At 40.1% G+C, this 15,145-nt stretch overlaps 1 protein-coding gene and 1 long non-coding RNA gene across 20 annotated transcripts in view; one reads left to right on the top strand and one right to left on the bottom strand.

Moving 5' to 3' along the window:
* The window catches only part of TENM2 (teneurin transmembrane protein 2), a 1,078,265-nt gene that overhangs the window by 446,006 nt on the left and 617,114 nt on the right, over positions 1 to 15,145 (top strand). The window contains exon 1 of one of the 18 annotated variants that reach the window (XM_064671591.1): positions 8,221 to 8,417. The exons of 15 other annotated variants lie outside the window; for them this stretch is intronic. The gene's annotated coding sequence lies outside the window, so the exon portion shown is untranslated. Of the gene's footprint in view, positions 1 to 8,220; positions 8,418 to 8,492; positions 8,511 to 8,748; positions 8,772 to 15,145 lie in introns of those variants that run through there. 2 more of the 18 variants (XM_064671594.1, XM_064671593.1) reach the window with 2 other exon arrangements.
* LOC135422453 (uncharacterized) lies at positions 358 to 8,096 on the bottom strand. 2 transcript variants are annotated; one of them, XR_010434484.1, is made up of 2 exons: positions 6,587 to 8,096; positions 358 to 4,096 (listed from the first exon to the last, which is right to left on the bottom strand). It is a non-coding gene; the product is annotated as an uncharacterized LOC135422453 (long non-coding RNA). The 2 variants fall into 2 exon arrangements; XR_010434485.1 differs by having other exon boundaries at positions 7,283 to 8,096.

Below are 15,145 nucleotides of genomic sequence, written 5' to 3'. Positions count from 1 at the left end.
GCGAGGGACAAGCTTTAATTATGTCACGAGTAGCAATCGCTGTCAGGGACAGACACCAAGTTTTTTATGGCCCATTGTTAGACATGTTGAAGTTTGAATATGAACACATTAGTAATTTAGTACAAACTATGTCTCCTTGCATAGCAGGCATATATTCTTAATTATATTTACAGACATGTTTATTTGGAACACTGGATAAGTCAGTTTTTACACTTTCTGTAAGTGAAGCAGGTCATCAGACCTGAGAGGCTGCAGCATTCTTATGATAAATGGTGTACAGTGAACTCAATGATGAGTGAATTCCAGTTCCAGAATCTTATTAGCAATGTAAAAAAAAAAGGCTTTTGATTTTATATATTTAATTTTGTACATGTTTTTAAATTTAATATATTATATTTCAGAGTTTCTATTTCAGTTTATTATTTCAATAGTGATAATTAAAAAAAAAATTAATCTTGGTATGAGTAAGCCAAGTTTCACATTCCTGAGGAGACAGTGAGAGAATTTTCAGTTCTCTTTTTGAGATACCTTTTTATCCCATGTATGTGCTCTCACTGAGGATCTGACAGTCTCAGCTTACACCCTTTCTTTCCTGAGATCAGAAATTAGCCTGGGAATAGCTTATGACATGAATAGTACAAAGGATCCCTCACACCTTGCTAACACTAATAGGGCAGGAGAATGCAGAGAACATATAAATACAGTTTCACAGATGTCATTTCTGCAAATGTGTATCAGTGGGAAAGTTCTGCCATTCTCATATTTTACACTGAATAATGTGAGAGCACCCAGACAATTATTTTAAATAACTGAAGTATACCTACATGTCTTTGGAAGAGAATGGGAAAGATAAAATAACTTGCTTAATAAGCCTTGGTGTCATAGTGTGTTAACCAGCATTTACAAGTTCCTTTAGGTGCAAAGAAATGATGTTTTAATGAGCATGGCAAACTAAACAGTTGTTTGAAAATACAGAAAAATGACAATGAAGTGACAGTAAAACTAAAAGGAAATTGTATGTCACTGGCAGAATTTTTTTAGATTTTATACAGATAAAAGTAAGAAAACAACACAAAAGCAAACATCCATTAAACTAATCTAGTTGAGTAAACATTCATGTTGTTCCTTGGGTTGCTTGCATTCTCTTCCCTTTTTCAGCACTTTAAATTTCAACTTTATACAACTTCTAGACATAGCAAACCTTACAGTTACTATGTTTTGTTTTATTCTTTCCTATTTATCTACAGCTTAAAAAAATGTGTTTAGGCATCCAGGCATTTCATTAGTGATTGCTATTACACATCAATGTTGTAACCTTAAAACAGACATTGTAGGTTATACACCCCTGAAAACAAAATTCCTGCTCAAACTTCCCATTCTCCTATGGATGCCTTAATTTCTTTATGCACTGCAGGAGTTCTTACTGGTAGAAGTGATAAATGGACGTGTTTCTTTGCATTATACATATTTACAGCAAGTAAACTGTGTGTACCATATCACTCTATGAATCTATTGCCCGGTGCTGTTATAGCCAATGCATTAAATATTGGGCTTCTCAGGGCCTGCTCACTGCAGTTTAACACAACAGATAATGAAAGGAGATCAGGCATGAAAAGTTCCTCTTTATCTCGCACCTTTCTTCACACAAAGTAGCTGATAACAGCTAAGTTCATCATCCTTCTTTCATACAGTATTCAGGAAATCAGGCACTTAAACCATGACCTTCACAGAGAAAGGACTGTGTCATTCTCTTTAGTCAGTAGTAAAAATAGGGCCCTGAACCTGAATGGAGTTGTTGGATTTTGTCAGAAGATAAATCAAGCGAGTACTTTTGTGTGCTTGCTTGCACGGGACTTCTTTTCAAGGAAATACTTTGCATTAAAAGAAAAGAGGGTATAAGGAGGCACAGAACATAAAAATCAGTCATGAAAGATGGGGCTAAATTAAGGTTGAAGCAAAAATAAAAGTAAGTAATAGCTTATTTAAGACCCATCTCTAGTATTTCATTATTTTATTAACAAAGAAATTATGCTACCTGTTGGGAAAAAAGTTATCCCAGTCTTGAGAGTTTCATCATATTTTATTATTATTTAATATTTCTCATTCTCTTGATAATTATTCTGTACTAAGAAAACAAAAAATATTGTTCTATTATATTTTACGTTTGCAAGTGAGCCTGTGGAAGTTAAAAGGATTCACTGATCCGTAAATGTATTTTTAGGTAACAAATTCAGCTTTCCCCTTCCTCTAACTGCTCCCCCAGTCTCCAGAATTGTCTTATTTAAAAGGAACAAACACTGTTGGTGAAGTTTGCATTGGCATTTCCTATAGGGGTAGAATTGTATCACTTAGAAGTTAAACTGTCATGAACTGTATGCCCTGTTTTATATATTGGACATTTTTATTTTTACTTTGTTTTTGTTCTCATCATTGTTTCCCCAATCATTCTTTGCATTTTTACATGCACCTTGCCCAGGTGATTTGTCTGTACCAGTTTACACCCTTATTGCTGAATCAGACTGCAAACTTACAATGCTTTTGAGTCAGACCTCAAATCTTGGACTAACTGATTTCAATATTATGCAAAATGGCTACTGTATCCTTTATACCTTGCTAGTTTCCTTTTGTCTTTCTCAGTTTTTCCAAATACGTTATTCTACCACTTATTGCAGCTAAAACAGTTCAAATCACCTTTCACCAGCCTAGGTACTAGAACTGTCTCTGTGTGGTGCCATTCACCCAAACTCAGCCCGTTCACTCTTGTGCAGAGTGTGTATCTGTGGTGTAACTCATTCACACCAGTACCACTTCATGCAGAGCTGAGAAAAACCACTTCTGGCATCGGAAATAAATGTTGATTTTGTCCTTTGTTCGCTTTGTCAGTGAACTCGTTGTTGTTATCCAGAACACTCCCTGACCTCCATGGTTTTTATCATAATCACCTTGCAGTATTTTCTCCCACTTCCATGTACAGACAACTACATAAAGCAAATAGTTTTTCTTTAATGTAATTGTTACAAACTCTCAGTAATTACAGCAGGAGGACAAGTGAAATTGTTCATCCTCTGTGGTGTCAGAGTCGTTCAAATGGCTGAGAGAACTAACATTGCAATAGTTTGCAACTACTCTCAGTAACAGTCAGGAGTTTGCAAAAGCAAGCTAGGGACTAGTTAACAACTGTGTCTGCCATTTATGTTACAACAGTAGTGACAATACAGGTTTCAGTATGGGGAAACTGGAATCTAAAAAGTGTATTAGAAACCAGTACTCCAGTAACTGGGTGGGCCAGAAGAAGATAAAAGACCTGGGTCTTGATTGACAGAGTAAGAACTGCCCTGATATTCATGTATTTAGTTTAGCTCTTGTGTTAGTGGTTTAGGATTATCACACAAACACTCTTAGCACAGTAACTACTGTGGAAGCAGTGCATCCCACCAACTCTTCAACAGTGACACCTAATTTTAATACCCATAAGGTGTTGTTTCCTGAGAGCTGGACAATTTAAGCACAAGAATTCTTCTCAGTGCCCAGTGAATTCTCCTCTTGATCAGCCAGATGAGCACAGGCTCATCATTTGCTTACAGATGGCACTAGTCCACTTCAGCAACGGGTTGGGAGCCATGTTCCTCAGAATTCCTTTGAAATATTTGTGGCCAGCAAAGGCACTATAGGAAAAAAGGAGGTTAGGTCTGTAAGTCCAGAGCCTGCTGCGTGCAGAACACACTGCAGGCACACACCATGGCACACAGGGGGAATTCTGAGGAGTTCTGGGTGGGGATGGGGTTCCATTAGGGATGGCTGTGCATACTGAACATTCTCATTTGCAGGCAGCAATTCCTCTGAAGTACAACAGTGTTCCGTGCCTGTAAAAGTCTTCACTTTTTCTTTATTTTCCACTGAGCAGATATTACCTACAAGGACTTTCCATCTCTTTTTTTTTCCTCCTCTTCTTCTTCCAGAACTGCAAACTTGTTGATGACACTGAATTGTTCAGAGCTGTTCAAGCATATAGCAAGTGGCTTTCTACCTGCTCAGTGCTTGCATTTGAGCCATCTCAAAGACAGGCTATAATTCTTACAAGGTGGATGGGCTGGTTCTAGAAGAGAAGGGAAAAAAAAAAAAAAAAGGAAAGGCTAAAGAGACTGGAAACTACCTGGAAATACTAATACAATTTGAACACCTTTCTTTTTTTTTTTTTTGTCTGACAATCTACACACAGCTCCTGGTGTAATATTTAAGAGGTGACACAAACTCTCGTACTGTAATATCAAACAAACACCACATTTACTGAATTACCAAAGATGGTTATTCTAGTATGTTAAAATACTGCATCATGCCATTCCTCCTCTGTTGGTAGCTCACTGTATGATACAAGGCTCCTTCTCCCATACCACCACTGTTTACTTCCTTGGAACAGATAGATACTCCCATGTGTATTTTTTTCTATTTTTTTATAATTCAGACTACTGTTCAGAGAATGTATTTCTTACTATGCAATTGCAGGCATAGGATTAAGAATGAAAATAGGACATCTAAATCAGATGCAACTAATGATATTCCAGTGTATATGATAAATGTAGGAAAATGTACCAATTAATTAAAAAAATCCTCTTTACAACATGTTAAAGCATTTGAGAAGCATTATTTAGGAAGATAAGCTCTCTCTTTATTCTGAAGAGTCCTATGTTGTTATGGTGTATCATTGCATTTCACAGTTTCAAACTTACAGGGTTGGAAAAAATTATGGTTATCATCTAGGATGGACCCCTTGTGTGATTCCAGCCAGTGAACTTCAGCTGAACTTAACCCAAGTAACCACCCCAGCAATCCCATAACTTACATTTGAGGTGCAATGTAACTTTCAGAAAGCTTTTCATTTCTATTTAGAGTGCAAGCAACACCACAATGCACATTCCATAGGTAGAACGTTCCTATCAGTAATAAGCTGCAGTACTAAAATCTTACCTTCATTGTGCAAGGCATTTACATGGCATCACCTTCCAGAAACTCTTTAATTATGCCTGTTTTCATCAAACTGTAGCAATGTGTGGTGAAGCAACTATATATGAATAGAGGAATAATGATATATAGGGACACATTGAAAAATCAGCAGTTCCAGGTCAGAAAGTTCAAACGTGCTTAAAAGGCAAGGGAACAAGCACCCAGCAGTTACCACCAGTAAACTGCTAATCTTTCTTGTTGTCTCCTTTCTTCTCTCCTTTTAAATCACACTGAAGGTCAATTTTTCAAAGAAGGCAGAGCCGTGGCCCTTCTGAAAGGGGACAAGATGCTCTCGTGTCAGCAGGTTCTGTGAGTGACAAGGTGATTCTGAGAGAGCCCCCAAAGACGTGAGGGACTGACGCTGATAAGTCATGCAGGCTCTGGGCTGTGCATCACAGCCCTGCCTGTTCAGCATCTCAGGCAGGGAGCAGTAACTGAGGGAGCCAACAGGGGCAGGGATCCGGCTGCAGTCCCATTCCTCAGGCATTTTACTAAAATCTGAAGGAATACACTTATATTCACTTGAGATTCACTGCTTGGTAGTCGTTCTTGAAGGCACTTACATTCTTTCCTCTAAAGAACTAAACAGAGCTGATGTACTTAAAACATGCGAGAGGAGGTGTAGCCTGTGGTCACCATTTACCCACTAATCCGGTAGTTAAAAGAGACCTGACCCAAGAAATGAGGTGTTTGGTTTATTCTCTGCAGCCTCATGCATATTCAGTCTCATGACTCCCACTCCCAGGAGACTACCCTTATCACCAGATTAAAGGAAAGGGAACAAACCTGTCTTCTGTTGAAGCTGTATCACCACATCTAAAGGAATTCAAGATCATTTTAAATAGAGAACAAGAGGAAGAGAGAGCATGGTTCCCTGTCTTCTCTTAGGACTCTCAGTTCAGGGGGAAGACACAGTTTTCCTTCTAAAACCTGCAATAATTGTCTCTCAGTTATTCCAGTTTTTATATAATTAACATTAATCCTAAGTGTGGACTCAAAGCCAGTATTCCCACATTGGTCTTATTAATGCTGCCTAGACATGTAACTTGTGTTTATTTTTGCTCTCATACTCTCTCTGCCACCCATCCACTCCCAGCTGTCATCTTCACTAACCCATAACAGTGGGAGCATGTATTCAGTTATTCACCAGGACAAACTAATGCTGTTTATTGTAAACTGCCTTCCAGAAAACAGTCCCCCAGCCTGAAATGTCACCCGTGTTCTTTTTCACTGGGTGCCTGACCTTGACTTCAACAGCTCTGTTGAACAAATGAGGCCACCTCACCAAGGCGCCTGGACTGGTCTGTGCCATTAACCCGTATCCATCATAATTGACCAGCAACAAATCCTTGTTGCATGGCATTTAATCAGTCATTTGTTTGTTCTCTCACAAATCATTGGTCTGTTAAAGTAGCTTTGTAATGTTCTGTAGATCACTGCTAGAAATACTCCAGTGAGATAAAGTTTTACAAATATCTTTAGATTGTGCGAGCCAAATGAATTCTGGTTTTTGCTAATTTCTGTTTAATCATCATAAGCATCAAGTCACATGCTTTATGGGCTGCTATTACAGACATTCCATTACCTTTTTCACTGAAACTTGCATTCATCAAAACGTGTAATTCTGTCTTTCTTCTTGATAGGGACAACTCATTACTTAACTGCAAGTCTTTTTAATATATCTCTAGCATTCATTTTTGCCATCTAGTTTATTTTCAAGCAGAGATATTATTTCCAGTAAAATGACTGTTGCAGTATGTCTGTTCACAAGTCTCTCTGCAGAATCAAGACACCGTTATGCATAGTACATTAAAATCTTGACCACAGCATTAGAGACAAGGACACGTCTTGAAATCAGCGAAATGCCATGGTAAAAGATGAGGCCAGGGAGAAGTTGTGGCTCTGAATCTTCTTCACTCCTGTGAATAGATGCAGTCCTCAAGCGGCCCCATTGCCTGTAATTTACCAAGCTCTACCAGTATGCTCGGCTCTCCCCTTTTCTCAATTAACCTTGAAAAGCTGAGAGATGCTTCCCTGCTGCTTCCCGGATTGCCCCTTAAAACTCCTGCTCTTTGTTGACAGTTACAAAACTACAGTTGCAGCTGGAAAATTAACTCTGCTGTAGTTTCTCTCTAATCAGACATTTACACTACACTTTCCCCAGCTACAGCTAATCCAGTGCGCTCCAATTTACTCCCTTTCCCTGCAGAGATTTTCTATTTAATGGAATATGGACATGAAGTTGTTAAGTGGCATTGTTGGCCCTGCTGCTGTGCATTACCCGTGTCCAAGGCTTCTTTTCACTGCTGTTTCCGTGATTCCTGGTTAACTCCAGTTCCTGCTTTCCTTTTGGCCTTGCCAGGAATACGTACAAAGTTTTATAGGTTGACATTGGCTTGTGACTGGCAGTTCAGCATCCTCTTGTTTCCTGATCTACTTTAGTGCTCCTGTTTTTGGTGGTCTTGCAGATGTGCAGCAATGTGGAGGGAAAAATCAAAGGTTCAAGCAAATAGCGGGCATTTAATTATTTCAGAGAAAAGACAAGTATTCTGCACAGAATTTGGAAGTAACGTTACATAGAACGTGATGTCTGGGGCTCGCCTGTGGCCAGCTCGTGAGATTACAGCTGAAGTAATTCCGTTCTGCGGAACTGACAGCAGTTTGCTGAAACGGTTCTAACTCGTGGCCAAAGGATGGAAGCGGTATTTTTAACAGCTTTTTTTCCCCGTCGTTGCCCCCCCGGGGCCTGGCGGGCGGGGGGCTGGTCCGGGGCCGGGCATCCCGGCGGGGACCGGGCGCGTCCCCGCTTCCCGCGGCGCTGCGGCAGCGCTCGGGCCGGGGCAGGGGCGGTCAAGGCAGCGAGGACACACACACACAAGCGACGGTGCCATCGCCGCTGCCGGTGCCATCCCCGCTCCCATCTCCTCATCCCTCTTCGCATCCCCGCTCCGCCGCTGCCTCCGAGCGCGCTCCCGGCCCCGCGCGCGCTCCCGCGCGCCGGGGATTGGTGGCGGCGGCCGCGGCGCGCGCGCTCCCGGCTCCTTTTCCTTCGGGGGGAGCGGCGGGGCCGCGCCCGGAGCGCGGCGGAGCGGGGCGCGCTCCCCCTGCGCGCTCCCCCTGCGCGCTCCCCCTGCGCGCTCCCCCTGCGCGCTCCCGCCTCCCCGCGCGCTCCCTCCGCTCCCGCGCTCCCCCGGGGGCGGCGCGAGGCTGCGGCTGTTCCCGCCGCTCCGCTCCGCTCCTGCGGGAGGGACGGGACGGGAAGGGAAGGGAAGAGAAGGGAGAGCAGAGCGACAGGGAAGGGGGGTGTCCCTGCCCTCCTCACTGAAGGAATCCGCACCGGTGCGAAGTTGTCGCCCAGAGAACGGCGAGAGGCGCTCGGGCTGCTCAACCTGCTGCTGCCGCCGCCGCCGCTGCTGGTAAATGCTCTTCGCTCGGTACTTGCCGACATGCTCGGGGCTCTCCGCTCCGCTCCGCGCTCGGCAGCAGCGCCCGGAGCCGCAGCGCTCTCGGTCTGTGCCGCTCCTGCCTCCCGCGTCCCCCCCGTGCCGTAATTGCGTTAGCGGAGTTGACAAGTTGGGATGTGGGATGTGTGTGTGTGTCTGTGTGTGTGTCACACCCGGGCACGGCGCGGTCCGTGTGCCGGAGCTGCAATTCAGCACTTGGAGAGGTCATTAGTTGCATGAGTTCCAGGGAAGGAGGATTCTCTCTGTGCCTCTGCAATAAGTGCTGCTGCTGCTTTTCTGCCTGTTAATTCTCATCCTTCATCGCTGGTATTTCTGATATTTTCACGGTGTTTTAATTTTGCCTTTGCTCTTTAAGCTGCTTCTTTTAATTAATTCATTTATTTTCTTTCCCCCTTTTCTTCCGGGATTGAAGTACGATGTTGTTATTTATTTTTTCAGTGTTTGCCAACAGTGCGGGAAGGTATCGCTGATTCAGAAACTATTGTCCACAGCGCGTCTCGGTTAGGAACGGGCAGCAATAGGAGAAGGCAGGCATTTGTATTCCGAAAGGGAATTAAAAAAAAATCTGCATCATTGCTGCAGGTTTGCAGGAAGCACTAAGGGACGGTGATATTTTGTTGTTGGCAAAGATAATAAACATAGACGCGCTGTGGTGTTTCACGTATAGCCCTGCGATTGAGCTGTTTGGGAATTGGTCTTAATAATAAATTCCAGGCTGTGGAGGCAGCGATTGCTGGCATGTATCACATCCAGTGCTGAGACAATGTACCAGCGTGTGCTCACAGCGGAGCGCGTCCCTGGTAGACCTTACGTGGAGTGGCAGTTTGACAAGATACTGTTTTGTCTCTCGCGTACACCCAAACGGAAATTTAAATAAGGTGCCTTAATGGATGCGAATTGAGCTCTTAACTCTATCTCTGAACCAGAGTCCTTTTTCAACTCCTGTTAGGATGCTTGTCTGAACATTTATTTGTAGCAATTTCAGGGGATTTAACAGTACTGATGTCTTAATATGTGCTTTTTATGCCTTTTTTTTTTTTTATCTTCCATGCTTAAGTGTTCTGTCCTTTTAAAAGGCTCAGAATATAATGGCAAATGTTGTCTTTGTGTATGTGTATCTGTGTGCATAAATATTTATATATTTATGTATAGTATTTGGCTTGTACTTGTTCAAATTTACCAAACCTTGTATTACGCGGAGAAAACAGGCATTATAACAGAATTGAAATGCAGGAGCACAGAACTGAAGGAGATTTTGTTTATAAGCTCTAGCTGTATAGTTAAAAGGTTATGTAAGATCGAAGACATTCAAAATGCATGTGTCCTAAAGAAGTAAAGTCTAGCCCTAGTAATTTAAGAATATAAAGCTTTACTGACACAATACAGAATGCACTATGTCAATAAGTACGTGTAGCTACCTGACATCCTCACAGAGCACTTTATGGAATTGCTGTTTGAAGTCTGATGGATTTAAACCCAGAGTCTTTTAAGTGCAGAGTTAATTAAAAAGTAGTATCACCTGTTAGTATGGTTACTTTATGTAAGTGTAATAGTTAATGTTGGCTGTACAGTCTCAAAGCTTTTCTTCAAACTTCAGAGGAATTGAGAGAGGTATTCTTTCTTCAAGACATTTGAGTTACCATTCAGCTGGTACAGAACCACCATATAGGATGATGACAGGTACTTTTCTAAGGGGTTGATGGAAGTGCTGGGTAAAGTCGATTTTCACAGGGGGCTGACAACCTAAAGATAAGTGACGTTTCTTGCTTTGTCAAGATTTAAAATATATACAAACAATGTATTTAGGCATCATTTTCCTGTGCATTGGCAAATCAGTGACCGGGTTGACAATTCATTTAGCTTGGCCCATGTGCTGAGGTTTCCAGTCACTGAGTAATAAATAAAAACTAGTCATATATTACACCAATATAGATTGTGTGGTATTCAAAAAGCCAGCTGTGAGAGCTGAGCTTTAATTTATTTTGAGAGGAAAACTTTTTTAGCTGTGATTTCTTAGTGTCCTGGCAACGTGAGAACTCAAAGAAGTATTTTTTAATCTAATTGTTAACAGGCTTGTAGCATGTTTTAAAAAAAAAAAAAAGTTTTCATTCAAATAATGTTTGAATTTGCATTCTGCTTTTTGAAAAACATTTCCTACTAAGACAGTGTTTATAGAAAACAATAAAATTTTAGTTCTCTACGTGCTTATTTTTTATAGGGATAATGAAAAAATAAAATAATGGTCTTCCTGTGTCATTAGATTTCAACTGCTTGTGTAGCATGGGGAAAATTAACATGTGAACATCACTAGTGATGGTTTCCTGTAATTAGGTTGAACTGTATTTTCATTTTTAATATTTCATACTAAAAGTCAAGACTGCATGAGAAAATAGAGGAGGCTCTTTCTCTTGTTAGGTCACAAAGATTAGCAGTGGTTAATATTGATTTGAGGAGGCTGTTACATTTCTTTGCCTTTTTAAAGAACAGTTTTATTTCTGGTGAAAACAGCAATATATACTTGTCATCTGTGGACATGGCTTTGGTCTATTCCTGTCAAATACTGACATTTTTGTTTCTGCAGTCAAAGAAAATTTCCTGTGAACAGTTTTACTGTTAGAGTAAGTAATGGTGTTATCTGTATTAGTGATTGTGTGCTTAAAATTATTTAGAACAACACAGAAAAGGGAAAATGTTCAGTTCAATCAAGGTCAATGTCTAGACTTTCTTGTCTGAGAGGTCAAACTAAACTGAAGGTCAAATTAGATGGAGACAAAGCTCAAGCCTCTATTAGACCACTCAAGTCAATATACCAATATTTGAAAAGCTGTTTTCTGTTTGTTTGCAGTTTACCATGAATTTAATCCCTCAATCCTTAATGTTTTTGGCAAAAGATGCACTTAGGAGCAGCACCACTGAAGTCCATGCTTAAAGATAAAACCAAAAAAATACTGGGACTCTTCTTTAAACAGTAATGTTTTATATAAATGGATAGTTCTAAAAAGTTTGCCCTCCTCTGCCCTGGATCTGTAACAGGAAATACAACCTTAAAATATAAATTAAATTCATTTCTACTAAACTGATTAAGATAAGAGATGTTTTAGTCCCAACTTGCTCTTTCAGAAGGTTAATATTTAATGGAAATGGCAAGTTTTTTTCCAGGCTTTTTTTTTTTTTTAACTATACTTTACTTACTATTTCACAAGACCTTTACCAGGAAGAACAGTTTTATATAGTGCTTACTGTGCTACAAGAGAAAGGCTGGTTTTGCTGATAATAAATACATGTAGGACCAGTCCATACTTTGTGACCCAGCCCAGAGCCTTCAGTGCCAACTGGGGGTGACTCATCTTTCTCATTTCTTGCTGCACGAAAAGCTCCTGTACAGTGAGCTTTGAGTTGTGGAAGAGGTGGGCTATGAAACATCTCTGGCTGAATCAAAGTTCCAAGCACAGACTGGACCAGCTCTGTGTCCTGGTTGTGTCTGTAACCTCAAAGAGCCCCCGTGTCTGCTCCTTGCTCAGAGTTGTGGAGCTGAGCAGCTCCAGCGACGTGGAACGTGTTTTCTGCAACACAGTCCCACCTAATCCACAGATGGATTTAAAAGATACTTTGGGGCATCCTCTGTTAGCTTAGTTTTGTCTCGCAATTATTGGTCTGCGCTGGGATCTCATAATGCTGGTGGAGTTCAAACACATTGTTTTAAATCCACCTTGCTGACTGGCTCGATATAATCAGGCAGACTTTTCGGATCAGCAGGAAGCGTGCTAAGCTGAGGTATTATTCATTTTTTTTATTATTTTTTTTTTAAATAGATTCTTTTTGGTTGAATTGATTGACGTTCAGTGCCAAATCGTAATAAATTGTCTACTTTCATCTTCATTGCTGAACATTAATAACCTTGTAGTCATCCAAACAGGGATGTGATTATAAGATCTTTAGCAACAAGCTACACAACACTGAATTACAAACTTGGGTTTAGCTGGGCAGGTTGTGGATGGATACCCAGTGCAAGTACTGCCTTACACCAGTGGGCATATTCAGACACATTCTGGGTAATAGGGACACAACTGATTTTAAGTCAGGCTTTCTCTCACTCAGGAACAGGTTTTATAGAAGGTAGATTTTATTCTCTAATTAATGGAAACAGAGTTCCTCTGATCTAGAGTGGTTTGGCTTTGGGGATTGTTTTGTTTTATGTTCTCTTGCATTGAGTTGTATTTTTTTTTTCAGCTATGCTAGTCAAGTAGTATGGGGAAATTAAGAACAGGGTATCACCCATTTTGGTTTTGGATAATAGGGTCCTCATTGTAGTTTTCTTCTGAAGAAACTTCTTGGCCAAAACAGTAACTGTAACCCTTAAGAATTACAAATAGGTATTAAAATTATATAAAAAAAATATAAGTAGCTGCTCTTGAAGGATTTTCGTAGTAGTTTGGGGCACACTGTAGCTGCCTTTATCTTTAGTAGCAGCATTTAAAGCCTCTGGTTGGCCTCAGTCCTCCAGATTTATCTGTTGTTTCTGAGCCCACACAGGCAAGGAAAGGCTCATTCAGAGGGGTGGGTGAGCCTATGAAAATCATTAACTTTTCCTAAACAACTGAATTAGAAGTGTTGGTTCTGTTGTGGTTTTGGGTGGCTCTGTACAGTGCTACATGTCAACTGTTGTAGAAAAATGTAAGTTTAAGAGGTGTAAGTCAGTAGAAAAAATAATTCTGTTATGAAGCCATTGCTACATAAGAATATGAATATGAGCTTACATGTAAACCAGTAAAATATAGAAAGTCCTAGTAAATATAAACAATGGATTTGTCCAAAGCTTTCTGTGAGTGTAATTGCCTAGTGACTTTTTTAATCTTTAAAAAAACCCCAAGAAATAAGTTTTCCTAATAGTATGCTCCAACATTGTACCACACAGTAAAACAGTGGTAAGCACTTTTTTCAACAATAACAACAACAACAACAACAAGTCGAATATTTAGAAAGGTAGAATACCAGATGTTGAAATATAAGAATGACACTAAAGAAAAACTTTTTGATCTTGGAAATAAAGTTCACTTCACTTGCTTCGCTCACTTTGCCAATGCTATAGGAAACACTGTATTTGAATCAGATGCTGGAGGAAAAATGAGGCATTAGCTTTACATCAATTGAAATAAAGTAGCAAAGGTAAATATTAAATGCATCATAGTGTATAAAAAGACATTGCCTAGGGTGGAATGTTATGCACTTCAAACTTGCAACATTAAATGAGTTTTCTGAAATAAATTAAAACAAGTGATATGCAGTTCTGCTGTCACTGTGTAATACCTACATTGACCATTACTAAAGAATTAGGCATTTAAAGAAAATGACTTTCCATCTTAATTCGTATTTCCATGGGTCACAGAGTTGGATGTGCATGTGCAGGCCATTGGTGCATTTGGGTTTGGTTCTGTGCTTAGGGACATTCAGAAAGTTGTGGTCTGTCAAGAGTATAGTCTGGAACACAGAACTTTCTCTTAAAGGGTGTTTTCTTGTCAGGGCATTTCTTCTGACTTTATGTAGTTTTGACACAGAGAAAATGTTCTTACATTGTCTTTGGTTTTTGAGAGGGTGAACTGTGGCTGGTATTCTAGTTTGCATGAGAAAGTGCAAATGTGAACATCCACAAAAACATAAGCCCTAAAAGGATAGGGAAATAGTTTTCTTTCTTATTTCAACATAGTTGACTGAACGCTAAATTAAAAAGAATTATTATTAAGTCTATCAGAAAAAATTAATATTTTGTCAGACCCCTTCCAACCAGGGTAAAGTTTTAGACAAATCTTACTTTATAAGAGAATATTTGAATGAGTTGAAACTTGATACATGTAACTACATCTGTAAGTAAACACAACAGTACCATGGAAGTGGATTATCAATTTTAATAACTTTGTAACAGTTTGATTTGTCCATGGTGTTTATATTACGTGTGTACAGTTACATAAAACATGATTGAGCTTATGTACACATTGCTGTGACTCATGGAGATCTGCCAGCAATGAAGATACAGAAAATTCCCATAGTGAATGGCTTCCATCAGTTTTGGGAACATGTGGTCTAAATATCAGCTAAAGAACACTGGAAAAAAACTGTTAAGGGAAGTGCTAAATGTGCAGATTGCTATTGGAAGTGAAGCAATAGAGAACAGGTTTTTAAAGAAAGTTGACTGTTTAGAGCTAAGTGGGTGCCTATAAGAGGATCAAAACTTCCCATTAGCTGTACTCTAAGATCAATTCTTTATGTCCCTCAGGACTTTGTCTTGCATCTTTGGCTGTGGAAAATCCTTGAGAAAAGAACCTGCATCTAGGTATTTCAGTTAAGGCACCTGAAATAAATGTGTGTGTTTGGTAGTTGAGTCGAGTCTTTTCAGGAAAGATTTATGAGAAGTAGATGGTCAGGTAGATTATTAATAATCTAAAAGCAAGATACAGTAACAAAGATTTGTGTATAGCCTTGGCCACAAAAGGAACTAAACCTTTTTTGCTTTTCAGAGAAGTCAGCTGGCTTTACTTGTCTCCCTGCATAGGGACTAACCTAAATCTTCTCTTTTTCCCTTTCTCTCCAGCTGCTTGTTGTGGGCACAGAGCAGTGAGAGGAAAGTCTTAGTGCAGTGCTAAATTTGGAAGTCACAGCTTTATTAACCAATACTGAAGTATGTG

The sequence above is a fragment of the Pseudopipra pipra genome, chromosome 15 (genome assembly GCF_036250125.1).
Source record: "Pseudopipra pipra isolate bDixPip1 chromosome 15, bDixPip1.hap1, whole genome shotgun sequence".
NCBI lineage: Eukaryota > Metazoa > Chordata > Aves > Passeriformes > Pipridae > Pseudopipra > Pseudopipra pipra.
This window is presented reverse-complemented; position numbering and strand designations above follow the sequence as displayed.